At 36.7% G+C, this 26,317-nt stretch overlaps 1 protein-coding gene across 2 annotated transcripts in view; it reads right to left on the bottom strand.

Moving 5' to 3' along the window:
• Positions 1–26,317, bottom strand: part of LOC123839428 (uncharacterized) — a 280,569-nt gene that overhangs the window by 219,231 nt on the left and 35,021 nt on the right. Inside the window, exon 1 of one of the 2 annotated variants that reach the window (XM_064586483.1) lies at positions 22,562–22,774. The exons of the other annotated variant lie outside the window; for it this stretch is intronic. The gene's annotated coding sequence lies outside the window, so the exon portion shown is untranslated. Of the gene's footprint in view, positions 1–22,561; positions 22,775–26,317 lie in introns of those variants that run through there. 2 annotated transcript variants of the gene reach the window in all.

Here is a 26,317-nt window from a genome sequence, read left to right as displayed (position 1 = left end):
AACTTAAATGTAAACACAATCTTTCAAATACCTGCAACCAAAGTTCCTTTTCACTAACATGCATGAAGTCACAGTGAAAGCAGTCCTCGACCAAAGGCAGCAAGGAAATGCTGAAGGAAAAGAGGATTATTGGGAGAGTGACTGACATTTGTCTATTTTGTGACTAAATGCATAGCCATGAGTGAGGCATTATAATTTAAGAAACAGAAATGAAAATTGCAATCAGAAAGGTCATTTGCATAATTCTGTCCTATTGTGTTTTAGAACAAAATATCAGTTAAAAAATGGGGATATTATAGAATTTTAAAGAACTCGTGTTTTTTATATTCCCGATAGAGGGGCAGAACATCTCTTTTGCTTTGTTGTAACCATTCCAGGAAGAAACACACACACACACACACACACAAATGTTCTGCCACAAGCCTTGCTCCCCATCATCCTACAATCTTGTGCTTTCTAGTGATCATTTTTCCTCATTTGGCATTCTGCCATGTCACATTCTGATTTTGTGCTTGTTTTAACCCCGACTGAATGATGAAGGACTAAGAACCAAAAGCAGAGCCATAACTGGATAAGAGAAGATTTGGAAACTTCATTATCTTGTGCATGAGCCATTGGCAATAGGTCAGTACTTACTTATGGGCACCATTTTATCTCTTGCCATAGTGGCCTCTATCTCAGTAAATATCACGTCAACCACTTAGTTGCTCAAAACAAACCCTGAGAGACATTATTGATTGTTCTCTTTCTCTCACACCCCACATCCAAATCATTAGCAAATCCAACAACTTATCACCTCCAGGGCTATCACCAAGCCACTATAATCATTTGTCTGTACCATTGCAATAGTAATGAGCAATGAGCTACTGCAATAAGCAATGGTCCCCATACTACTTGCTTCTATTGCTGCTCCCTACAGTTGCACCTCCACACAGTTGTTGGTGATCCTTTTAAAAAGAAAAATCAGATTATATAATGTCCCTGCCCTCAATCTACCAATGCCTTGCCATTATACTTAGGAGAAGATTCAAAATCCCTACCATGGCTTCTAAGTCCACACACAAGCCATCGCCTGGAACCCACTGAGTTGATTTCCTACATACTTCAGCTTCCTTGTTGCACTCCAACAACACTCGCCTTCCCATCTTGGGGCTTTTACACTCTGCTTGGAATACTTGTGTGCTAGATATTTGCATGACCCATTTTCTTACTTTATTCACTCTGTTCACAGGTAACTTCCCAGAGCTCAACTTTACAATCTTACATAGAGCAGCCTATGTTGTCACTATCCTTCTATCCTACTTCATCTTAATTCTTAAAGCTTACTTGAATTATAACATATCCTTATGGATTATATTTACTTATTTAATTGCTTTCTTAATTATTGTTATTTCCCCTACCAGAAATATAAGCTCCATGAGGTCAGACAGTTTGTGTGTTTGCTTGCAACTATACCCCCAGTGCCTAAAATATTGCCTGGCACATAGCAGCAGATACTAAATAAACATTCATAATCTAAATGGATATTTTTTCCTCAATTTAAAAGTTTGAAACATATGAAAATAAGATAAATGGCAGGATATATCACATAGTTTCATTACTCATTTTATATATTAAAGGAAGTAAATGTGTATCAATAACCAGTTAACAAATATAGCTAATTTGTATGAAGATGGTTACACCTTGATTGTTTACAACTTTTCATGGTTCATACTGACCCCCAGTACCACATAATACATTGGCTGTCCTTGGATTTATCTACTTGTGGCCCAGTCAAAGCATTTTGTCCACTTTTCCTATTTAACTCTAAGATCATAGTTTCAAGTTCTACTTATATACCAGTTGAAAAGGGTGAACTACGTAAACTCCAAGATGTCCTCTAGTTACATAATTTTACTGAAACTGTAAAAGACAGAAATCTTTTTAAAAAAGATGGAAACTCAATGGTGAATCTCAATTATTCAATATGCCCGATTGTTTTAGTTCATCAGCTACCTTATGCTTAATTTTGATATACAGATAATGTCACTGGACAGCCAAGATTTACACTGACCAATGGAACTACAACTTGCAAAATTGGCATTCTTATCGAATATCCCTGGAAAGTCTTACGATTAGATGAATGAGAGACTAATTTGGTGATTAGAAAATCACAGCCATGACACCTAATATGTAATTCAGTATTTGTTCCAAGCAGGTTCTCTTCACTTTGTACTGTAATTGCTTAATCTGTAAAATAAGGTCCATGCGCAGAACATTTATTAGAAACTCTCTTATTATGGTCATATTGACAGGTTAGTTTCTCTGGAAGTAGGAACTGAGAGTGAATTTGACAATTAGAATATGTCAGAAGAAGAGGCAAGGTTGGGCAGAGGGAGAAGTTGAACAGCCATAGTAGTCCAATAAACCATTAGTCAAAAGCTCAGGGGAGCTCTGGTGAATACATAGCCCTTCAGAGTTGCTCTGTCTTGGGCAGAAATGGCTGGATATTTATACCTGCCTTAGTCAGTCATCAGGTAGGGATGGGGTGGGGGGCAGGAAAACATGTCTAGGAGGAAGCAGCCCACAGAAAGTTTGGCGGACCCTGAAGGAGCTGACAGATGGAGACTGTCTACTAGAAGTTAGGGCAATAAGTCCCTTCTTATAGGGGGATCTGGGTGACACATTTCCATTCTTTCCACTCATCATACCATCTAGCAAATCCTCTTACACCATTTATATTAATACCAAAGAATAAGATATGTCCTATGTGGGCACATTCCAAAAAATGACTAACATAGTACTCTCTGTGTATTACCATGCATTCTAGTTTTTCAACCTGTAATGGGCAATGATAATAAGCCTTCGTGATCTATATTGAAGTATGCATGTATGTGCAAGTGCCCATGGGCTTGTGGGATAAGAAAAAGAGTTGGAGTATGCAAACGGTCATTTATAGGCTAATATTTACAGTACAGAAGAACAATTATCATATTCATAAGCTGTGCTTTGGCTGGACTGCTCCTTCCTAGACTTACCAAGAACACTGGCTTTAGCTGTGGCCCTACTTAATTGGCTGTGTTTAAAAATTTTACAAATATCACATCTCATACCATACTAAAGGGTTCATCAACATTCTCATATACATAGCTATAAAAAAGCAGAGGTTTACTTAAAGATAACATAATTTTTGAGTTTTCTAAATGTTCTCTACTGTCATTGTCATTTGTCCTGGAACTGCTAATTATAGAATATACCATGATTTTTCCTCATTTGCTCCCTTACCCACTTAAATACTTTTAAAATCATGTTGGTTTTTTTTCTTGGTTTTTGAAATACTCCACCAATTGGCTTAGTCTCCTTTTTTTTTTTCTGCTGTGTCACCTTTTAATACAGGTTTTCATCACCTCTGCAAAAGACCCATTTTTTCTCCCCAGTGAAAAAGATGGATTGGTAAGAGGTCCCACAGCCTATAAACTGTTTCCTTTTACTTCAGGCCCTAGCAGTTTGGCCTGGCTCACGTTCAGATAGTACTATAAGTTGTCTGAATGCTTGCTAAAGGGCCTCCTGCTAGTGTATTTATGCCTGAGCACTTGGGCAAGTCTTGAAATAGCTTTCTCTAAAGAGTGATGGGATCTGTTTGCTCACCTCCAGTCCACATTGTAATGAAGCATGACCCTTGCTTTTAAACTCCTGAGGTTCTGACCTCACCAGGTGAGGCTTTCCCTGGAAATGGCCCCCTGAGGCTATTCCTAACTGCAGTTTATGTGTAGGATACCAATAACGGTATTCACTCTTAAGGGTTTTCTTTCTCTTAGCATTATCAGCTGCTTTCGTGGACAGCCTTAAACCTCCGCGTAGGAAGTATTAGGAGGAGATTTCTAAAACTCCGAAAGCTCAACCTGTTCAAGTTTTCCTTTAACATTCACAATAGTCAGGATTTCTGGGCAAATTGCAAATTTTGCAATAGTGCGTTCATCTTAAGTGGGGTGGTAGAATATGCAAAAGAACAAAGAAATCTTTTCATCATTAATGTCACAGCCAAGAAGAGGAACTGATGTCATTTGAGCTTTGATCTTTGTTTTCTTCCCCTCCCCCCACGGCTTAATTCAATTAGGGACCCTCGTTTACATAATATAAGCACCACTCCTACATAACTCGTCCTTAATTACAGACCATTCAGGGATACGAGATGTCCTGAGATGGAGCTGGTGTATTTCGGCATTGTTTTCTTCCAACCTCTACCAGGTACTGCATGTTCCAGACAATTTTCTTTTTAAGGCCCCCAAATATCAGACTGCATTGATAATAGCTCATTCAGTAATCAGTAGATTATGAAGTGGTTGAAACGTGAATGAAAATTAATGGATAGATTGAGACGAGAGGCTACTTAGATTCCTTTGATGAGATGATACAGCAACTTACATCTAACCTAACTGCTACTCCCTCTCACCCAATTAACTATGCCATTGCAAATTTATAAAAACATTTCAAATTAAATTCATATCATAGGCCTTGTCAAATATAGTTTTTCAATCATTGTGGGCAAAAATTGAAGATTTTAAAGAAAATTAACACTTCTTTCACCTTTCTACCTCACTTCTTTACCTAACACTTGGACTTGCATCAGTTATTATGCTCTTTTAGGAAAAAAACAAAAAAAAGTAGACAGAGGTATGGATGGATAAGGTTAGTAAAAGGAAATGGCTGGCACATCATGATAGAGTTGGAAGTATGTCTCTGTGCTCCGCCTAGTACAGAGCAAACTAAACTCAAGAAGATTCCTGTCTTCTAGAAGTTTACCATCTGTCACTGGGGAAGGAAGAATAAACAAATAAAAAAGCAGGGCACCTGGGTGGCTCAGTCAGATAAGCTTCGACTCTTTATTTCGGCTCAGGTCATGATCTCAGGGTCATGAGATAGAGCCCTGCCTAAGGCTCTGAGCTCAGGGCAGAGTCTACTCCAGATTCTCTCTCTCCCTCTCCCTCTGCCCCTCCCCACTCCCGTGCGTGCTCTCGCGCTCTCTCTCTCAAGTACAAAATAAATCGTTAAAAAACAAAACAAATGAGAAGGCATTAAGCAAGGATTTGTATAAGCAATTAGACGTAAGAAAGAAAAAAAGAGGGAGAGATAGTAATAAAGCGTTAAAGGGAAAAGCTACCTGGAGAATCAATTGCAATTTCTCTTCCAGAGTGTTGTGGAAAAGGGGTTTTAATTGGGATGATGAAGTAGGAGTGTAATGAACCAAAGCTGGGAACTTCTTCCAGACATGCAGTCTTGTCTGAGAGGAAGACCAGAGGATGCACGGGTCAAGATGTGTCTTCCTTCCGGCACAGTGAGCCAACTTTATATTACCATTCTCGGTAGCGGTATTTTGATTTTCCTTTGGTTCAAAACATTTCCATAAATTGCAATTACTTCCCACAGTGTCGAATACATTTTCCTTGACAAAGGTGATTATTAGGTATTAAAGTCTAATCCCATAAGAAATTTGTGAATTGTTAAGCCTATTTCTTAACTAGTCAAGAGCAAATCCTTCTTTCTCATACTTTTCCATGCTAATGTTGCATGTTATCACCTGCATGTCAGGAGAAAATTCTTCAGGCAAAGACTTTTCCCTCCAGAAAAAAACAAGGGCAGTTACCTTGCTCTAGATATATCATGAGGGACTTTGATCTTTCAGTTCTTTTCACATAACTTTTATTTTTACCAAGAAAAATTGTCCATAAATTCAATTGTAGGGATGAAAATACGAGTGCAAAACCAACATGTATTTGAAGGAAAAAGTAATCAGATTACAAAAGGCTGTTTATACAGAAAATGTGGACTTTACAATAAAGTTGTAAAAATTTCATAAATCTTTCTGTGCTAAATAAATAGTATTGAAAAACATTATTTAAAAAATGGATAGAGACAGAACTTCTGTAGAAGACTTTGTTAAAAAAGAAAAAGCAAGCCCAAAATGAAGTCATTTCCCTCCAAGACAGCAAATCAAGACTTAATTACAGTTTCAACCTATTCTAGGAATGTGACCTTTTAACAGTCAATCTTAAATTTCCTGATCAGCACTTGTGGGGTTAGCTGCATGATAGAAACCCTCCTGGGGCGCCTGGGTGGCTCAGTCGGTTAAGCGACTGCCTTTGGCTCAGGTCATGATCCTGGAGTCCCGGGATCGAGTCCCACATCGGGCTCCCTGCTCGGCAGGGAGTCTGCTTCTCCCTCTGACCCTCCTCCCTCTCATGCTCTCTGTCTCTCATTCTCTCTCTCGCAAATAAATAAAATCTTAAAAAAAAAAAAAGAAACCCTCCTGATTCCTTCTCCCCAGAAGAGGTGTCCTGGCCTGAAACAATCTTTTCTTTTGCTAATAACTTCTTGCCCCACTCTCCTATAAGCACTTTCCATTGTGTACAACTCCCAGGAGTTTCCCCTCTACCTGCCAGATGAGATGCTCCCTGATTCATGAATCACTTAATAAAACCAATTAGATCTTCAAATTAATCCATTAGATTTTGTTTTTTTAACAACTTTAACACAGTTCTCTGTCTTCGATGTTTCTAGTAGTCAAGAAAAAATATAAATTATTCAAAAAAAATAATATGGTTGAATTAATATATTTTAATGATAAACTCTAAAAAATATAAAATATATAATATTCATGTAACATGTAGAAAAAATAGTCATCTATAATGTCACAAAATATTTCAATATATTCTACAAAGCATAAATTATGCAGCATACATTCTCTGACCACCATGCAATAATATAAGAAATAATAATAAAAAGCTAAAGAAACAAACAAAACCAGTAAAAATTCTAACTATTGGGAAATTTGCAGTAATCTTTCTAAATACATTTAGACCAAGAAGGAATAAAAATTAAGTTATAGATTATTTAGAAAACAAATCAGTATATTACTTTTAACTCTTATGAGATGCAGCCAAGCTGGTATCCAGAGACAAAATCACAGCCTTGGAATATTTTTATAATTACACAAGAAAAAAATGAAAATAAACCAAGCATTTAATTAAAGAAATTAGAAAAAGAAAACACACTAAAGGAAAATAAAAGAAATAAAACAGTGAAGATAAAGGCAGAAATTAATTTATTATAAAAGAGGAAGATAATATTATAAATAAATTCAAGAAGTATAAAAGAACAGAAAAAACTTCTTGCAAATAAAATAGAGAGGGAAATGATCATGATGATAACTATAATGATAAATAGCTAGGATGTATTTTATACTCTCTCAGTAGCAGATGCTATCCTTAGAGTTTTGTATATTACTTCAGTTAATCCTTAAAACAAAATTCTAAAATGTTTATTTATTTCCCTTTTTTTTTACAAATGCAGTTACTGAAGCTGCGGAATTAATTTACTATTATCACAAAGCTCCATACATATCAAAGATGGATTTTAAGGCAGCACTTCCTCGCTTTGACTTTGCCAAGACCTGTGCTCCTACCAGCTATATTATTTCTAACAAAATCACTTGATAAAATGGTTATAAAAGGCAAGAATGCATAATTCTTAATCAGTTTGATAAATTAGAAGAACTGGGCAATTTTCTGGTACTATACACATTTTTCAATCGTATCAGTTTTAAATAGGCAACCTATATATGCAAGTAACCATTGAATAAATTGGAAATGTTACCAAAAAAAAAAAAAAAAAAACTCTAAAGATGGCTCTAGGCCAACATAATATTTTATTTTAACTAATGAGCATTTGTTTTTAGATTTTCAGAGAATAAAACCAGCTCTGTGTCATTTATTCTAGAGGCTCTAAAGGATAAAAGGTAGTCTTTCAATTTTGAAAGTGAAATACCTAAAATCAAAATCTGATAAGAATAACAATAAGGAAATTGTACATTTATTTCAATTATATAGATGTGAAAATACCAAATACAAGTACCAGCAATCAAACTCACCATTATAAAGACATTCATTGGATAAATGCAATCTATTACTCATTAAGCATGGTATAGAATAGCTTTTAAATCATTAATCAGCTGTACCTTATTTTAAATTACTAGAGATAGTCCCATTAAACTGAGGAACAAAGGAAGATTACCCACCATCATCATTATTGCACAATAATGTTGGGAAGGTCCTGGCTAATTAAAGAGCCAGTGAAATGGTGTAAACCAAACACAAAATAAACCAGAAAACCTTTGGAAAGGAGGAGACAAAGTTATCTCTCTGACTAGACCACACTGAAAACAAAACAAACAACTTAAAAACTCTTAAAATTAATGAATGCTGATAAGATAATCAAATGCAACAGAAAAATAATAAAGTCTTTAGCTTCTTAAATACTAGAAGTAGCCAATTGGAATAGTCCCATTTGCATGTAAGTCTGCTGAAGATCAGAGAAGAGTGACGAGATACCTAGAAGGGGAACCTCCATGGCATACCACTCCCAGTCTGAAATTTCTATGTCATTTCTATCATCCATAAATGGAATGTTATTGTGATCCAACTGGACACCAGGATCTGTCCAGATGCAGAGAAAATAACATTGGAAAAGTCCCGTAGGTTTCCATTCTTAGGGAGTTTATAATTTGAGTGGAGCAAGAGATTATAAAAAAATAAATACATAAGGAAGCATCTGAGAGTAAAAAGTGCTATAAGGAATAAAATAGACTGACGCTGGAGATTCACGGGCTACTTTGGGTTGAGAGTTCAGCAGGTGACATTTAAGTTGAAACCTGAATGACAAGGGCCAGATATACAAAGGTCAGGTTGAAGAGAATTTCAGAAAGAATCTCCTGTTTTAACTTAAAGCTAGTTAACTTTTTATACTGGATTTTGTAACATACATATGCTTCTTTTAATGTAAATATGCTGCTTTTTTTCTCCCAATATTAATGTGATATTTATGAAGAAGTCCATTTGGACTTTGCCTTCTCAATTTAGTTGCTTTGACTTCAGGTCACTTTGACTCATCTTATGAACTAAAAGTTAGATCGTGTCCTCCTCTCATACTATCTCCTCTTCCTCTTTCTTTTTTATCTTATCTCTGACTCTTCACCCCCATCTGAACTCATTACTAAAATGAAGGACAGGGTGCCTCATTGACATATTATTATAATTTGCGATACCCAAGTGGCCTCAATAAATTGTGTCCATACAAATTAAAGTAATATCAAATTGGCTATTTCAAATTGTTCTATTTTACCCCTTATCAGACTGGTATTTACCTCTAAAGGTGACTTCTTTTTTAAATATAAGAGTATTAAAAATAAATCTGTTCTAGGGTGCCTGGGTGGCTCAGCGTCTGCCTTCGGCTCAGGTCATGAATCCAGGGTCCTAGGATCCAGTCCCTCATTGGGCTCCCTGCTGAGCGGGGGAATCTGCTTCTCCCTCTCCCGCTCCCCCACTTGTGCTTACACTCTCCCTCTCTCTCTCTGACAAATAAATAAATAAATAAATAAATAAAATCTTTAAAAAATAATAAATAAAAAAGTAAAACAGTTCTAAATCTCGTAGAGACATGCTGGTGGTTAAATCTGAAACTTCCCTCCTCTCTTAGAAACTCCACAAAAAGGAAAACAATAATAATGAAACCTATGACTTGCATTTCCAGGGAAATCAGGAGACAGATTTCAAATTGTGTAAGGGCTGATTAAGGCAACTGAGACTGGCAAGGCCTCTTGGTAATCGGTAATCCTTACAGAAAGAGGCAACACAAGTAAGTGGTAGTGAAGAAATGAAAAGTGGGGCCAGGATAGCTAATGGTGACAAATCTCCAGAAGTGCCAGAAAAAGGAAGTCCTTCTATATATGGACTGTATCCATTGATGATGGTGGCCAAGAAGACACTTAAGAAAGACAGGAATGACTGCAAAAGCAGTGAAGGAATGGGTTAGGGTCTGAGAGGTAGAGGAGGCGAAGACCCAGAAGGGGCACATATTAAGAAAATTCTCATCCATAGACAATATTTCTGAGACTTTTAAAGCTGTTGTTCCTCAGCAATGTCACAGGAAGCCTAAGATAAAGAAGGAACTAATCTCAAAGAGATTTGTGAACATGGCTTTTATCTAATAGAGTGGATGATTAATTGATAATTATTTTTTACATTTTTTTAAAGATTTTATTTATTTATTTGAGAGGGAGAGAGAATAAGTGGGGAGAGGGACAGTGGGAGAAGGAGAAGCAGGATCCCCGCTGAGCGAGGAGCCTGATGCAGGACTCAGTCCCAGGACCCTGGGATCATGACCCGAGTCAAAGGCAGACGCCTAACAACTGAGCCACCCAGGTGCCCCCCGATAATTTTTTTTTAAAAAGGCTTTTCTAAAAGTAATTATATTAGATTGGACTGAAATGATAATGTACAAAACTACAAAATTAAAAGAGATCTTTGAACTTCAAAAATTCTATTGCTACAAAACATGTTGAGAAAGCTACATAGATACTAATATTGGTAATTTCTAATGAAAAAGGAAGGATGACTTGAAGGCAAGAACCAGGAACCCAGAGGGTATAGCCAAGACTCCAAAGGATCGTTTTTTAGGGACTGAATTAGATTATGAAAACTGCTGGATTTCAGAATTACTGTGAACCATGAGATACATCCTATTCTCCTTTTTCAATTTGAGTGTCTATTGATTCTATCTCTAGTCTAACATTGTGTGTGAGGATGGGAGGAAGAGAGAACTGGACCTAATTTAGAGGACAAAATCCTGGACTACATGCTGATGCAATAAGGGGATGAGAGTTTTGCAAATCTGAGGAGAAGAAGAAAGTATTTCATATGTTGTATAGAAAGTAAATAATTTGTGGCCCAAGTATGAATGGTGTAGATTAAAGATAGTCATGAATTATTTTCTACTCTTTTCATCGAAAGTTTGAGTATAATTTCCTCCCCTTACATCAGGCCTGACTCTAGTGACTTCCCTCCTCAATATAAGGAGGCTCAAGCAGGTCATAAGAAGCCTTTCAGCTTCTACCCAGGCCTCATGTCATACTTATTATTTACACCATGAGTTGCCATATGTTTGACTACCCCACTGGAGATACCATTTGGAAAGGCCCTGAATGACATGGGGAAGGAGAGGATCCCAGCTGAGCCCAACCTCCTGGCCATCTTCCATCAAACCATCAACATGTAAGCTAAACCATTTTGAAACCTTCAGACAGCCAAGCTATCAGGTGCATACCAACAAATGAAACCACTTGACAAAATATGGAGTAGAAGAATCACCAACCTGATCCCTACATGAATTTCTACCCACAAAATTGTGAGCTATAATAAAATACTGTTTCACGCCACTAAGTTTTAGGATCATTTGTTAGGCAGTGATAATCAGAATATCCATCGTATAAAAATATTATGCTGTCTAAAAAAAGAGGGGGGCGCCTGGGTGGCTCAGTCGTTAAGCGTCTGCCTTCGGCTCAGGTCATGATCCCAGGGTCCTGGGATCGAGTCCCGCATCGGGCTCCCTGCTCCGTGGGAAGCCTGCTTCTCCTTCTCCCACTCCCCCTGCTTGTGTTCCTGTTCTCGCTGTGTCTCTCTCTGTCAAATAAATAAAATCTTTAAAAAAATAAAAAATTAAAAAAGAGGGGACTAAGGGTCTTATAATGAGGTATAATTATAAAGCTAACCACTGGAACACAAATACAAACCTTATGAAACATCAAAGCCCCAGTAAGGAAAAAAGCTAAGAAAACAGACCATACTGTGAAAGGTTAAAAATGCGCACGCACGTGCACACACACACACACACACACTCACTGTGATTCTGCAATGTACATATATTTCAGGGTAGCAATTTGTCAATATGTATCAAATCTTAAAATATACAATATATTTTGATCTGGAAGTTACACCATAAAAAAGAAATCTTCCAAAATGTATCATGAGAAATGTTCGTAAAATTGTATGTATAAAGTTGTTTATTGAATGATCATTTATGATGGTAGAACTTTGGGGTCATCATTACTGCTTCAAGTGTGAAATAATTTAACAAATCATGGTCCATCATATAACAGAATAATATGCAACCACTGAAAAGCATGTTTTTGAGAATATTTAATAGCATGGAATCCACTCAAAATGTAATGCTAAATGCAAAACAGCAGCAAAAACTAGAGAATACCATTTTATAGGAAATAACACCATTTTATAGGAAAACAAAACACAAATGAATATATATATACATATATATATATATATATAGCTTTTGAAAAGATAGAAAGAAAAATAAACCCAAATGTCAATAATGCTTAACTATGGTTAATGAGAATAAATGTTTATTTTATTCTAAAAACTTTGGAGATTCCTCCTATATGTCATTCATTACATTAAAATTATAAAAAAAATTTGAAATTATCAAATATCTAAATTGTTAATCAAACTAAGGATCTGCCATCTTCTGCAGGGTGAAGCTCTCTACTCTCTCTTTTACGGTGATGGAGTAGATTCCAGAAGAGTTGATGGAAGAGCTAACACAATCAAAATTCACAATTTATTCCCTAAGAAGATATTTCTGGAGCAAAATACTTAGGCACAATTTATTCTCTAGATTTCTGGAATACCTATTGTTCCTGAGATATCCATAGATGTCTAGTTAAAGAAAAAAATTTCTAGCTATATATCATTTTACAAGTATTTTTGCTTCCTCAAAATCAAAACCTTGTTCCTTGCTCCTAGAATCATCATTTAGCCCGGTAACATTTCCTGCAAGACACTGAAATTTGAACATGTATCACTCAACTACATATGACATGGAAATATTTTACCTCCAACAAACTATGTGGTATCTTTACTTAATGGTACCTAATAAAACCCAGGTACTTGGGATAATATCACCAAGACCTTTAAACATTAAAGAAAACAAGAAGAGAAAACACTATTCTCTCGTGTGTTTATTTTTTGTTTCGTTTTTATTTATTTATTTTTAAGATTTTATTTATTTATTTGGCAGAGAGAGAGAGTACAAGCCGGGGAATCAGCAGAGGGAGAGGGAGAAGCAGGCTCCCCACTGAGCAGGGAACCCAATGTGGGGCTCGATCCCAGGACCCTGGGATCCTAACTTGAGCCAAAGGCAGACATTTAACTGACTGAACTACCCAAGCACCCTTGTTTTTCTGGTTTTATTGTTGGTTCAGGTCCCTTTTTGTACACTAGGTAAGTTTGCAAGCTATATTAATTATTTTAGTAAGTTGGGTTACTCTTCCTCTTTTTTTTTTTTTTTCCTTTCCATTCCTTTGTCTCCTGGGATCATGAAACAGTTAAATCTCCTCCAGAATCATCATATAAAAGCAATGTTCACAGCAGAAGCATCTGCTCATTATTCGATTATGTGGGCACTAGTCAGGGTAGAACTCTGAGCAGACTAAGTAATAGCGGTGGAAGCATAGTTGTGGAAAAGCAACCCACAACCTGAACTGCCAGGACACAAAATTACCCTTTGGTCTTGGCACAGAGATTGCCTCCATTTTTTTTTTTTTTTCTATGCTGCTCTTTTTACTTCACACAAAAAAAACATTCAAACTCATTAGTTTACATTACTTTCAGTCAAGGATCTGAAAATATGAAAAGATTAATTTTTAAATGTCTAGATATTCCATCTTCCTCCTAGTTTTCTCATAGCCCACTTTCCCGCCCAAAAAGGAAGAAGAAAGTGCCTGGTATTTAACTGGGCCCGAAATCAGAAGAGCCTGAGTACCACAAGAAAGTCCGCTGTTTTGATATTTTTGGCGAACACCAGGGCTGGATGTTCTAGAAACGTGGCCAAATTTTCAACCCTATTTTGCGAACTAACTTGTGAGGTTCGGAGCATTTGGAAGGAAGTAGATAAGCAGCTCAGCATCAGGTTTTATTTAAATAGAACCCAGACACTAAGGGTCTCTGGGTTCAACAAAGGTGACCTTTTTGCTGCTTGTACAGTCTGCCTGCCTGATTCCATTGACCAGTCAGAGGCAAATCTGCAAGCAGGGCAATTTCCCCACACGAGGCACAGACATACCACAGAGCCAGAAGAGGATTTCCTGGTGGCTCGATGAGTCTAGTAAACGATTCTCTGGTCACATCTGAACTCCCCATCAGATGTTTGACAAGCCTGCTCTATGCTTGCTTTCTTTGGGAACACAACTGAGACTATGACTTAAATTTTAACTGCAACTTTTCACTAAAGAAATATATTCTTGTTAGCAGAACACAAAGAAACAAAATAAACAGGAACTCTAGGAGTTTGTAGAGAAAATATTTCATTGATTTTTTTTCTAAATAAAACAACAACAAAAATAATCCCCAAACATTGTGCAAATTATATGTTTAGCTCGAACTGAGGAAAAGAATGAGGTAATCCTTTCATATATAAAAAGGGAAACACAATGTTGAAAGCTGGGTGACTACTTCCAGTGAGTTGAGGATGACTTTTCGGAGACCTACTCCAAACTATCTCCCCATCCATTTTGTCCTCATACCTAACTTCTCATAGAGAAATCATTCAACATTTTTTTTTTTTCAGTAACTACTACGTGCTATAAAAACTTCTTTTAAAATGTAATATTTTGAGGGACACTTGGGTGGTTCAGTCAGTTAAGCGTCTGCCTTCAGCTCGGGTCATGATCCCAGGGTTCTGGGATCAAGTCCCACATCGGGCTCCTTGCTCAGCAGGGATCCTGCTTCTCCCTGTCCCTGCTTGTGCTCTCTCTCTCTCTCTCTCAGACACACACAAATCAAATTAAAAAAATTATTTTTAATGTAATAGAGAGACTATTAGGCTGCTAGGTGTTTAACACATTGATTTGGACTTGTTTTTCAGATTAGTTAGCAGAACACTGAGGGAGTGGATGACAGAATAGATGAGGTTTTTATTTATGGGGAATAAGGCTCAGATGCTTTTTAGATCAAGGTGGTTTATTAGCTATAATAAGGGGAGGCATGGTCAAGGAAGGCAAACTTTAGGTTGGCCCTATATTCATATATTTATTTAAGAATGTAAATGTCTTTGAGTTGAGCATACAAAAAAAAAAAATCAAATAAAAGACAGGTAGATTCAAAATAGAGATTCAGATAAAAAAAGGATATATTGGCAAAAGACCCAGAGAGTCTTTGGTGAAAGTTAACTGAATATAAAACAAATACAAGTACACTGAATTAAGAGGCAGGAACTGCCAATATTGACTCATACCTGTCCTCTTATATTACTGAATTGTTTACCAAATACTTCCAATCTAGAAAGATGGAGCTGAAGAAAGAAATAAGGGATTAGAAGCCCCATCATAGATATCATGTGCTTCATCTTTTATTGTATTTTCAGTGAAACTAATATAGTTAAAATACCTTGGTGTTATTGTTACTGTTATTGTTCAAAATATCAATAGCATTTGGGGTGCCCGGGTGGCTCAGTCTGTTGAGCATTTGACTCTTGGTTTCGGCTCAGGTCATGATCTCCAGGTGGTGGGATCGAGCCCCGAGTCAGGCTCCATGCTTAGCAGGAGTCTGCTTGAGATTCTCTCTCTCCTTCTCCCTCTGCCCCCACTCACACTCTCTCTCTAATAAGTAAATAATCCTAAAAAATATCAATAGCATCTAACATAATGGATTATCTTTCTTCCTTCACACAGTATTTTCCCCTTGCTTTCTTTGACACTTGTCTCCCTCAGTTTTCCTTTTACGTCTCTAAATACTGCTTCTCTGATGTTTCTTTTATTTACTGTGCTTCTACCCATGGTAGTGTCCAGGGGTCAATCCTTGGATCCTCTCTCTTCTCTAGGTGATTCCATCTAGTTTCATGACTTCATATAACATCTCTTTGTTGACAACTCACAAGCATGTCTACAATCCTGATCCCTCCCTAAACACCAGAGATACATATACTATCACCTGTTAGCTATCTCCATGTGACTAACGAAGCCACTGCAAACCCAGCTCCTTAAAAACACACTTCAGACTGCCCTCTAACCCCCGTGCCTTCCACAGCCTGCTCCTAAGACCACAGCCACTCCATTCTCCCGTTCTAATTGCTCCGACCAAAAACCGGACAGGTAGCCTTGCCTTCTTTCCCATGGATCTCATAACATCCAGTTTGTCAACAAATCCTGTGGGTTCTACCTTCAAATTTATTCAGAAAATATCCACTTTTCTCTTCCTCCATTACTACCACACTCACACAAAACCGCCGTCGTGTCTTTTTTGGATTTTTTGCAACTAACTCCTAACTGGTTTTCCTGCTTCCGCCTTCCTTCTTAGTCCCGCGCTTCTTAGCAGGAGTAGCCGTTTAAAATTCAAAGTAGATTATGGCATTTCCTGACCTAACTTTTCCAATGACTTCTCATCCTATTTGGAGTAAATGCCAAAGTTCTTCTGCTGTCCTATAAAACCTACAGGATGTGGCTCCCTATCCAACTATCTGAGCTCATCGCCTTGCATTTCCCAACTTCATTTCTCAGCCCCCAGTGTCTGCACTAGCCTCTCAGGAACATCTCTAGCCTCAGGGCATTTTCACTCATAGACTGAAACTCCTCCTTCAAATAACTTACTTCCTTTAGGTCTCTATTTTTCTGTCATATCATCAGAAGGCTTCCTTGACTACTCAATATAAAAATAGACTCTTCTGCTTCTAATTCTAACAAGGTTGCCAGATTAGAGGTGGAAGAGCACAGAGTTAGTTATATTTATAAACAAATATTTCATTTTTTGTATAAATATACTTCAAATATTGCAGAAGACATACTAAAAAAAAAAATCCCAAATTGCTTGGGACCTGCTTATACTAAAAAATTACTTGTTGTTTCTCTGAAATTAATATTTAACTTAATTGCCTGGCAAGTCTAAACCCATCCCAATACTTCCTCTTCTAATATAGTTTTCTCTGTAGTATATATCACCACTTGACTTATCACATCTTTATTTGTTTCTTGTCTATCTCTTGAATTAGACTGAGGGGAGGGACTTTGTTTTATTCAGTATTTTATCTTATCACCAAGAGCAATGCCTGGCAAGCAAAGATTTGTTGAATGGATGAATGTATGAAAGAATGAATGATTGAATGAATGGAGTGTTGATAATTACTATCTACTATTATTCTCTACTGTACCAGTAGAGCTTGGGGATGTGGTCTATTTGCTCTCCGATGATCTCCCAGTCTTTCTTCTTTATCCCTACCTAGCTCCTACTTGTTCCTGACCAGGAAAGGGCCAGCATCTGAAGGCCTGGTTTGGCAGCTATGGGCTTCTAGGAAAATTCTGCCTTAAGCCTTCCCATTGCACTGTCTTCTTTACCAAACCTCAGCCAGCCTGTTTCAATTTCTCATGCTTGCCTGGTGTTTTACACAGGAACCAAAGAGGCAGAGTAGTTTAGAGATTCTTAGTGGGCTGTGTTTTCGGAAGGAAAAACCCTGTTGGATAGCGAATGTCATTCTGAATTCTTTAGATGTCAGGGCAGAGCTCACAGAAAGTCATTGTTTATGTCTGAAACAAATCTTTATTATGTGATTGAAAATGTTCTCAGTTACTCTAACTTACTTTTATTAAAAAGTTTAATGTGTTTTTATTTCTTCCAGGCAGTAGATAAAAAGGTGTCATACAAATATTGATTTAAAATCCTAACAAGTTTGCCCTCTTTTCTAAATCTTTTTTTTTTTTTCTTTGAAGACAAATATATGCTTTCACGGACTTGTGTGTGTGTGTGTGTGTGTGTGTGTTAAGACTGTTTTATGTCAGGAAGCAAATCACTGTTCCCTTTATTTTTAGGGAAAAAATATTATTTTCCAGTCCTATATTAACAAATGAAATGTAGCAATGCAATGTGTTACCTAATTTATTGAAATTAGTGTTAACAACTGCCCATCATATCAAAGTGTGCATGAGTTCAACTATATCCCCTGAAAAAAAACCTGCCAAGCAGCAGTTATAACACATGAAATTCTACAGCTTGAAAATTAACTAGAAATAAGATTAAAGTGAGAATATACTTGGTTTAATAGTGTCTGAACCATTTTAAAGGTAAGAAAACATAAGAGTTTGTAGAATAAACATAAAAATCTACTAAAATTCACAAAATTGCTCTAATTCTTAAATTATGATCTACAAATTTCTCAAATCTCAAACCACAACTAACACTTTAAAGTTAATGATTACAATTTAAAGTGCTAACAATGACATTTTGTGATAAATAATCCATTAATGATCATGTTCTAGATCAACCACTGAAGTGAAAACTCCACTATTTCATTCACGACTTTACAGACAGCCTGTTTCCTTGCCAAATATATTTTCCATATAGAGCTACCAGTATTCTCCAATATGTTTTGTCTGGAAATTTCAAACATAGTTCTTGCCCTTGAGCATGTCTTGCTTTCATTCCTTACTGAGGGCTGTTACTCACTGTCTCTTCGAGCCTCCTGATTAACCTGATCCTCATCCCATCTCTAGGAACATCATTTCACTTCTTAATTTAGAGAAAGTGAAGAATCATCCCTCCAAGTTTCGTTCTACCATGTGTAGGCTTCCATAATCGCTAGGCATGCTTCTCTCTTTCAATTTACTACAGCATATTGTCCTTATAATAAAAACATAAAATAAGTGAAAACTTACTAAGTAATTATTATGTACCAAGTACTTTTCTATGCAGCTTACAAATAGTAACTCACTGAATCCTAACACAGCCTTCTCTATAGGACCTATTCTTACCCCTATTCCTCACAAGAGTAGACTGAGGCCTAGAGACTGTAATCCAGCCAGAGAATAGCTCCAGAACCCTGGCTCTCACCCACCAGGGCACCTTCCCTGACCTCTGTCTATATGCGTTTCCCCACTGACTGGGATATCCTTAAGTTCAGTGATTCTTTATTCATAAGAGCATCTCCAGTGTCAGGCATAGTTCTTGCATCATAGTAGGAATTAAATAGTTTCTTGCTAAATTAAATGAAAGGAAGAAAAGAAGGAAGAAAAGGAGGGAGGGAGAATTATCTTTTTTTTTTTAACAACTCACTTGTTATGTTAAACCGTCAGCATCTTCTGAGCCCTTACCCATCTATTCTACCAAAGACAGAGAAGCAAACAGACAACAAAACAAAACAAATCTTTAACAAAACCAAAGCAAAAAACAGATGAACTAAGTCCTGTTTATGTATAACTCATGTCTTCCAGGATATTGAACACCAGACAAACTGAAATTTAAAGGACTGTTCATTCAGTCAACCACTAATATAATAAATGTTTATTAAATACATATTTAGCTACCCAATTCCCAGAGGCTTACTGTGTTCTCTTTCTTTCTTTCTTTCTTTCTTTCTTTCTTTCTTTCTTTCTTTGGAGGTAAAAAGTCATCTTCTAACATATAATTTACTTATTAATTATATTAATAGTTACTTATCTGTGTCACCCATCTGGAATGTAGTAAGGTCCACTATTTTGCTTTATTCCCTGGAGCATCCTGAGCATGTACAACCATGTCTGACACAGCTTAGAGATTCAACAGATACTTATTAAATGAATGGATCAGTGTTGGAAAAAAAAAAGCATAAAGCTGAAGAGAATATAGTGTATTTAGTAATGAAAAGTAATTGTCAGGATTGGGGTCAAACTGGACACTTTCAGGAAAATGTACATTCAAGAGTCATTGAGAAATTTGAATGATATTGCCAACAACCAAATAGGTAATACAAGAAAAGAGAAAGTTTGGCAGGAAAAACTGGGAGTTAAATTTTGATAAGGTTTAATTTGAGTTGCACATAGAACATCCATATGAATTCAAGTAGGCAACCAAAAATTCCTAGCTACCTAAGAATTACTTGTATGCAAAGCCATAAGGATCAAAGTATTCAATACCTCATGATGAAAGCCAATATTTGTGATTGAATTCAGAGTTGATTTCTTGCTTTTTAGCCTTCTGTTGCAAAAACATAAATAGGTTGGAGTACAAGACTGAAATCAAAAATAAAATAAAATATAGTCTTTAGAACTTAGTGTGTATATGTGTGTGTGTGTGTTCATCTGGTTAACAGTAAGATATTTGGACAAATGATTTGAAGTGCCCTTCATTTTACTGATAGGAAGATTGAAAGGATCTGGTTAATGACAACTATTTTGTCCTATACTTTAGGATTAAGTTCATTAACTGAGAAATGGAAAGACTAGTATTGCAAGAAAGAAAAGATTGGTGAAATAGGTCCTATAATGAAGAGAATTATGGAATCTAGGAGCACGAGTGAAAATTTAAATTTTGGCAAGGAAGAGGGAAAACAGAGATGAGAGCAAATATATAGAAGTCCTTAAAGGAACAGAAAAAACTTAATGGAGCACAATTTTATGATATTGATATTTATGATTTTATGATATTGATATTTATGATATTCTAGGACAAATATGAGACAAGCATATTAGCCAGGGTTCTCCAGAGAAGCATTCTCATATTTCCATTTGTGTACATCTGTATCTATATATTTCTAGGATAAAGTATACAGATATTTCTAGGTAGAATATACAGAAGTATATCTTACCCTATATCAAGAATTTTATTTTAAGGAATTGGCTCACATGATTTTAAGGGCTGGGAAGTCCAAAAGCCACAGGGTAGGCTAGAAGGCTAGAAATTCGGGCAGGAATTGATGCAGCAGTCTTGAGACAGAATTTCTTTTTCTTCTTCAGGAAATCTCAGTTTTTGCTTTTAAGGCCTTCAACTTATTAGATGAGGCCCATCCATATGATATCAAGGATAATCTGCTTTACTCAAAGTCAACTGATTATAGATGTTAACCACAGTCTAGCAATATCTAGATTTGGTTTTGATTAAATGACTAGGTACCATAGTCTCACCAAGTAGACACATAAAATGAACCATCACAGAAAGATTATATTCAATGTTCAGGTTGAACAAGAAGGCAAAGAATACAGCTGGTCCAAAGTAGCTCCCAGTATACATCTTCCCATTTGTTTAGGAAGGTAGAGGAGGGAAGAATGTAAGAGTGGGAGACAGGACAAGACACTGAGAAGACAATGGCCTAGTTAGCGTGCAAAGCAGGACATAGGCATATACCAAGAAGCTCACTGGGCCAGGAACCAGAACACCTGGTTCTCAACTTTGCATTTAGCAGTTATTTTAATTTGGTCATATGTGACACCATTTCTCTGAGCCTGAATGGAAATATTAATACCTCTTTCACCTGCACGGAAAGATAATTTTTCAAGTCAAATGAAATAATGAATGTGAAAGACCTTAAAATATATTCGTCTTTATAGATACACATCTATTATTTCTATTATTGCCACTATAAAAATTTTATGAGCTGAAGTCTATGTTACTCCAATAGACATGTAGCTGAGTGAACATAGGAATCAAGAGATATAGCAAATTTAACATTGAATGGAGATTGTCACCAAATACCACTGTCCACTTTATGTTGCCTATTTTCTTCCCTCAGTCCTATCTGTTAGAGCTGCACACTTAGAGACAACTGTTGCTATAATAAAGCATCAATATCCTGTTTAAAGTCAAACTGTGATGTGAGTGAATATGTATTGCTTTTGCTAGGTTGTGGTGATCAATATGGAATTAAAATCTACAAGTTCAAATGAGACTTAGAGTTATTCTCTGAGTGAAGATTTAGCAACAAAGACTGTGGAGTATTTAATCAAAAGGTGATTCATAGTTTTAATCCTATGTTATTATCCCTTCTTCTAGCTTTAGGAATGTTTCAGTAATCAAAATGTCTACATGGAAGACAAATAATTTGAAAGTCTTGAGTTATTGGATGTTCACAAATTATATAAGCAAACTGCATTTAAGCATAATTAATAGCATATATTGTATTGTGATTAATGGGTTGAGGGAACAGCAGAAGAAAAATCTTTTCTTTTTTTCCCAATAAAAAGAGAAATATCTATGTGTGTATACCTTTTACTTTAACAAATTTGTGGATTAAGAAAAAGCATTATCATTACTACGAAAATGGGAACACAGTTTCCAAGTCCAAATGAAGGGCATCAGCAATGAGGATTAAAATCTGTATAAACCTTACATAACAAAACAATAATCCAAGATAAAAGTTATGAAAATATGCATGCTAGCAAGCAATTGTGCTTTGACCAGCAGAGAAATTATTTCATAATAAACAGTTCCTTTAAATAACTATATTGTTAATACATTTGAATATTTATTTACAGATGATTATTTGGTATAAAAGCTGGAAGATATACCTGGTGAGATGCTGAAGAGTTAGAAGACTATGCCAACTGAAGTTTTATAACAAAATAATGATATAGTATTCCTGAAATTGAGATGTAAATCAATGAACAAGTTATTGTTTAGAATAATTTGAATTACTCATAAAATTTCAGAAATCTCTTAATCGGGTAAAGTAAACTCTGTGTACCTATATTGATCCAACAGAAATCTTCCTTAACTTGGGTTCTTCCAAAAAGCAGCCTCCTGAGAAGGGTCTGAGGGAAGATCCTTAATTTTGGGAAATTCCCCCCAAAGAACAACTAAGGGTGGGGACTGGAGAAAGCAAAACAGAAGAGGGGGGAAGAAAAGTAGCATTGAACTGATTACCATGGTGGATATCAGGGCTCAGGGCTTTGGGGGACCCTGAGAGAAATCATGTAGAATGAGTTCATCATGGGATTGCTTACCTGAGCAATCGGTTCCCATTCCCTATTAGTCAAAGATCCCTTGAGGATGTGACTTGCCTACCCTTCCAGATGTTCACAAGCCCAGCCTTTTACTCTGAGGTTGTAGAGAAGCCCTAGGGCAGAAAACAAGATTCAGGATTCAGTTGACACTAGATACACCCAGGTGCACCTGATTGGATGTCACAGCAATGGCAAGTAGGTATGCTGTTAGAGGATGGGAGAGAGGGCACAATGTCTGTAAGATGTTTCCCTTCTTCAAATATTATTGACACAGTTTAAAGTCAACCTGGATGGCAATAGGATTTAGAAGAGCCCCCTTTTTTCCCAGAGAGATCTACTCCAATGTTTTCATCAGAGTTAGGTAAAAAGATTCACAGAACTTGAGATGAAAAGATCTTGGAAGTCTTCCTGTCAAGGCATCAGCTCTTCTATATTATGAAAAAGACGCTCCTAGATGTTTTACTACCACATGACTCAGAGCAGGACAAGACCTAAGTCTTTTTTTTTTTTTTCTAAATTAGAGCTTTCTGGTTTTTATTTCAATCATTTGTTCGTCAATAATATTGAATGCATAATTCCACAAACAGCATACCTGTTTCTGTTTGTCTGTCTCAAGTTATAATGGTGTCATTAGAATTTTTTTAGCATCTACTACTACTACTGACAGAACCAATAAAGAAATATGAATTCAGTTTTGCCTCAGGATACATAGGGAGCTGAAGTCTATGTTACTCCAATAGACATGTAGCTGAGTGAACATAGGAATCAAGAGATATAGCAAATTTAACATTGAATGGAGATTGTCACCAAATACCACTGTCCACTTTATGTTGCCTATTTTGTTCCCTCAGTCCTATCTGTTAAAGCTGCACACTTAGAGACAACTGCTGCTATAATAAAGCATCAATATCCCGTTTAAATTCAAACTGTGTTGTGAGTAAATAGGGTTGTCTAAGGAGAGGATATAGAGGGCAAAGAAGAAGGTGACACAACTTGCCCAGGAAACTGCAATATTGAAATTATAAGGAAGAGGTAAAGGCTAAAAAATCAAACCAGTATCATGGTATGAAAACGAAGATAGGAGAATGTTTCAAGATGGAGGAAAATAGGGCGCCTGGGTGGCTCAGATGGTTAAGCGTCTGCCTTCGGCTCAGGTCATGATCTCAGGGTCCTGGGATCGAGTCCCACATCGGGCTCCCGGCTCAGCGGGGAGCCGGCTTCTCCCTCTGACCCTTTCCCCTCTCATGCTGTTTCTCTCTCGCTCGCTCTCTAAAAAATAAATAAAATCTTTAAAAAAAAAGATGGAGGAAAATAAAAATGCAACTAATAATATTAGTTTATTATTATCATCCCATCATAAACAAATATGTATTGACTCTTTTCTGCTCTCTTCTTTTTTGCACCATCATTCCAATACAAACTCTCATCCTCTTTCTTAGACTACTGTAGCAATCTCCTATCAAAAGTATTCATTTACAGTCAGTGTGGTTTCCCACACCACAGCCAGAATATTCTTTCCAAAATGCAAATGCAAAATGCTGTATTTATCCCTTGGTCCTTTCCCCTTTCTCCTGATTAAAATGTCAGTGATGGCCCATTGCATTTAGTGTGAAGGCTAAAATCCACAGCCTGGCCTCTGCCTGCTTCTCACAGCTCACATTTCCTCATCCTCAGGGCTAGGTCGTTGCTCATTCTTCCTGTCCCTCATCCTCCTCCAGGCAAGAACTCCTACTGTTCATTTCAATCTCAGTTCAGTTCTGATTTCCTCTGAGGGGTAATCCCTGACCTCCCTCATTAGGCAATACTCATAATACTTTCTTCTTCTCCTTTAAAACACTTATGCCGGGGCGCCTGGGTGGCTCAGTCAGTTAAGCGTCTGCCTTCGGCTCAGGTCATGATCCCAGGGTCCTGGGATCGAGCCCCACATCGGGCTCCCTGCTCGGTGGGGACCCTGCTTCTCCTTCTCCCTCTGCCTGCCTCTCTGCCTATTTGTTCTCTCTCTCTCTGTCAAATAAATAAATAAAATCTTAAAAAAAATAAAAAATAAATAAAATAAAACACTTATGCCAACATAGTTTCATATTTTCATATAGATCTCCGTAATCCTTTGAATAATGCTGTGTGGCTTCTAGAACACAGGCTGTAAAGGCAGGGGGTCTCTTTTACTTGAATACATGCATGCATGTGCACACACACATACACAACACACACACACACATCCCACACACACACAGGCTCTCTTCTTACCTTCAGGCCTTTGGATCTCAGAAGAGTGTTAGGTACAGAATAGGCCCTTAAATACTTAGGTGAATTAATGAACAGTGTCCAGGCTGAATTCAACCCTGAATTTGACATCAGCTTGTTCTCCTCAACATTAAATGAGCTTTAAGTGAATTAGATTTTCCTCCCAGTGTATGTAAACAGTGCATATGAATGGAAGACATATATGCATTCAATTCGGCCCAAAAAGTAAGCAAATATTTCCCAACATAAATCAAATATAGGTCTTTCTGATCACAGTCTTAATCAAATTTTTTAAAGTTAAATTAAAATAATTCATAAATGCAGGCATTTCTAGCACCATATATCACAGCTAAGAATATAGTCAACTTTGTTTAATGGGATTTGGTTATATTCTAGCCAAAACAAATGTTCTCTACTTTCACCACATAGAAGACATACTGCATGGATCTTAGTGATCTTGTCATAATTATCAACATGAATAACTGAATTTTATATCTTTGGGAAAAGCTCAAATGTATCTTGTAGCTTCTGGTTTCAATCTTCTCCCCATCTCTTCATAGCAAGAAAACATAAGTGCCATATGTTCAGAAGGTCGACTGACATTATTTAAATTCCACCTACATGTACACTAGAATGATCACAGATTCCTGGAGCCATGAGCACCGAAGACCAATGTTCGGGTTGTTGCACACTTATACAGCTGGGGTAGCAAGTGTGAAGAGAGAGAGGTGAAGAGGACAGGGGAAGGGAAAATCTTAAAAAGAAAAAGGTAATGAACAAATAAGTAGAGATTTCAAGACATTAGCAGCATGTGATTTGCCTGATTTTGATGATAACAATTGACAAGCCTCCACTCCAAAGATGAAGGCCTCTTTCCCTTGGAAGAGAAAGAATATGAGCATACCCAGTTCATTGAGAATTTTATTTTTTATTTTTACAAGGTCAGCCTACAAAGTGATACTTACTTTTAGCTCATGGTAAGGGTTGCAGTTGTGTTCCCAAAATGATAATACTCTTACAGGCATGAAAACAAAAGAAAGAAACACAGAAAGGAGGGGAACATGCCTTATTAAAAAAAAAAAAAAAATCCACATACACCTAAAATATATGCCTCAAAAACCACGGCTTTCTCTTTCAAGATTTGAAAGGCAGGACAAATGCCCGTAACAATAGGGAACAGTTAGGAAACTACAATATAAATATGTATTTTGTGGTCTTTGCTAAAACCTGCATTTTGAGTTATACTTCACGGTGACTGCTTTAGAAATGTCAAGGCCACAACAGACTCAAACTTTTGAAATTTGATCTATTGCCCAAGACTGATGTGGCATTCATCTGTTTTTATTTCTTTTAATAAACTGTTACTGATTGCTTCTACAATTTAAAGAATTCCAAATATGAGTGAATAATTAGTATACTTTTCCCTTTTGAGTGACCAATGTGAGAAAGATATGCGGGAATTTAAAACAAAGTGCTTTTTTCCCAACACTGAGAAGAAGCCTCTGGAATTAT

The sequence above is a fragment of the Mirounga angustirostris genome, unplaced genomic scaffold, assembly GCF_029215605.1.
Source record: "Mirounga angustirostris isolate CCGP_5_RB_7025 unplaced genomic scaffold, mMirAng1.0.hap1 SCAF_3, whole genome shotgun sequence".
In the NCBI taxonomy this organism is placed as follows: domain Eukaryota; kingdom Metazoa; phylum Chordata; class Mammalia; order Carnivora; family Phocidae; genus Mirounga; species Mirounga angustirostris.
This window is presented reverse-complemented; position numbering and strand designations above follow the sequence as displayed.